A 2,767-nucleotide genomic window follows, 5' to 3' on the forward strand; every position below is an offset into this window, starting at 1 on the left:
GGAGGAGTTGTAGTTGGCAAGATTATTGATTTTTAGTAAAAAAGTAATTGCAAGAGATTTTTGCTATTTTTAGCACAATTCAGGCAAGAAAACTATTTTGGCTTAATCGTCATGAGTCATATATGAATTAATTTACATAACCTCACGGAGTGTTGTTAATTGATTATTTTTTAGTGAGCAAAATATAATTGTATTATCAATAAATAATTATTCCTAAGAGAAATATATGTAGAAGCTAAGAGTGTATTATTATCACGCTATCGAGTGAATTCAATGATTCCCAACTCTTTTTAAATATAAATCTTCCGAAAGTTATTTTGTTTCAACTTAAGCAATTTAAATTTTCAACTACAAAAACTTCATCAATTTGATTCTCTCAAATAGTAGTAAGAATATTATAAGTTTGTAGCTAGATTCTCCAATCTCTGTGGGACGATATCATAAACTATACTAGAGTTTGACAGAGTACGAGTAGCAAAATCTTATACGCATTGGCCTCGTCAAATTTTTTGCGCCATTGCCGGGGATTGGCACAAGTCTACTTCAGACTAAATATTTTGTTACTAATTTGGGAACTTACTTTTAGTATTATTATCTTTGTTATCAGTATTTACTAATTATTACTACTACTACTTTTACTATTACAAGTACTAATATCTTATAGAAGTGTTATTATCATTTATTCTTCTTATCATCATTATAATATAGCAGTCACTATTATTAATATTAGTACTACTTGTAACTATATTCTATATTAGTATTATATTATTATTTTCTATCATTAGTTACTGTTATTATTTACTGATTTCGTTTATCATTTTTTTTCTTCATAACATCTATTGCTAATTAGTACTAATATAATTACTATTATCATATACTAATAATAGTAATAATAATAACAACAACATTATCATACTACTATTTTTATTTAATCGCTTATTATTTTTGTCATCTTTGTAATCTTTGTTGTCCTTGTTATTCATCACTTTCTTTTAATTACCTACTACTACTACTACTACTACTACTACTACTACTACTACTACTACTACTACTACTACTACTACTACTACTACTACTACTACTACTACTACTACTACTACTACTACTACTACTACTACTACTACTACTACTACTACTACTACTACTACTACTACTACTACTACTACTACTACTACTACTACTACTACTACTACTACTACTACTACTACTACTACTACTACTACTACTACTACTACTACTACTACTACTACTACTACTACTACTACTACTACTACTACTACTACTACTACTACTACTACTACTACTACTACTACTACTACTACTACTACTACTACTACTACTACTACTACTACTACTACTACTACTACTACTACTACTACTACTACTACTACTACTACTACTACTACTACTACTACTACTACTACTACTACTACTACTACTACTACTACTACTACTACTACTACTACTACTACTACTACTACTACTACTACTACTACTACTACTACTACTACTACTACTACTACTACTACTACTACTACTACTACTACTACTACTACTACTACTACTACTACTACTACTACTACTACTACTACTACTACTACTACTACTACTACTACTACTACTACTACTACTACTACTACTACTACTACTACTACTACTACTACTACTACTACTACTACTACTACTACTACCACCACCACCACTTTAGGAGTTAAGTTCAGTTTGTTTTCTTTTTAGAATTTTGAGTAGTTTATGACCCGCTCTTCTATAAAAGAGTTGGCCAATTACGATCCTGAAATTGAAAGATCTCTTCGATTGCGCAGGAAAGGACAAATGTCTTCTTAAACAATAGCTTATGAAGAAATGGAGAATCAGGAAGTAGAAAATATCAACCCACGCGAAGTACCACCACCAGTCCAAATAGAGGATCAATTTGATGAAGTAGCGCCTAGTCCAGCAAACAGAATCCTAAGGGATTATGCTAGACCAGACCACTTCAACTGTGAATCTAGTGTCAGGAAGCCCTCAGTGGCAACCAACAACTTTGAAATCAGGACCGGCCTGATTCAAACGATCCAACAAGGCTATTAATTCTATCAAACTCTTTCTTCCCAGCTAAGCTAAAGAAGATCTAACCCTCCTCTTCCACTGAGGTCACTTCCTTCTTACCATTTAGCTATTTTCCCCATCGAGAAAGAGATCGAGGAATGGAGTACCTCCTGAAGCTATCAAGTTAAGGCTATTTCCTTTCTCTTTAAAAGGAGATGCCAAGACTTGGTTGCGAAATTTGCCTCAAGGTTCCATTACCACATGAGATCAAATGACTCAAAAAAATTTAAACAAATATTTTTCCCCTGCTAAAACCACAAAGTTAAGACAAGACATATCTAATTTCTTGCAGACTGACACAGAGTCAGTTTATCAAGCTTGGGAAAGGTTAAAATCAATGTTAAGAAAATGTCCACACCATGATATTCCTGAACATATGCAATTGTATATTTTTTATCACGAGCTAAAACCCTCTTCTAGAAATATGATAGATGCAGCTGCAGGAGGTTCAGTAATGGGAAAAACAACAAAGGAAGCGTTGTGTTTAATGAAATTTCTGTGAATGCCATCCAATGGCCATCTGAGCGTATAATTATCAAGAAGACCGCTACAGCAAATCAGGTTGATGCTTTAAATACACTAACACAGCAAATTGTTTTTTTGGCACAAAAGTTTGAAACTTTTCAGGTGAATACACAACAACCAAGCCAATCTGAGG

General features: G+C 32.6%; 1 non-coding gene across 1 annotated transcript; it reads right to left on the bottom strand.

Moving 5' to 3' along the window:
* Positions 1-2,368: 2,368 nt before the first annotated feature.
* LOC142163669 (small nucleolar RNA R71) lies at positions 2,369-2,475 on the bottom strand. The gene has a single exon (XR_012694614.1). It is a non-coding gene; the product is annotated as a small nucleolar RNA R71 (small nucleolar RNA).
* Positions 2,476-2,767: the final 292 nt, after the last annotated feature.

This window comes from Nicotiana tabacum, chromosome 8 (assembly GCF_000715075.1).
Source record: "Nicotiana tabacum cultivar K326 chromosome 8, ASM71507v2, whole genome shotgun sequence".
Lineage (NCBI taxonomy): Eukaryota > Viridiplantae > Streptophyta > Magnoliopsida > Solanales > Solanaceae > Nicotiana > Nicotiana tabacum.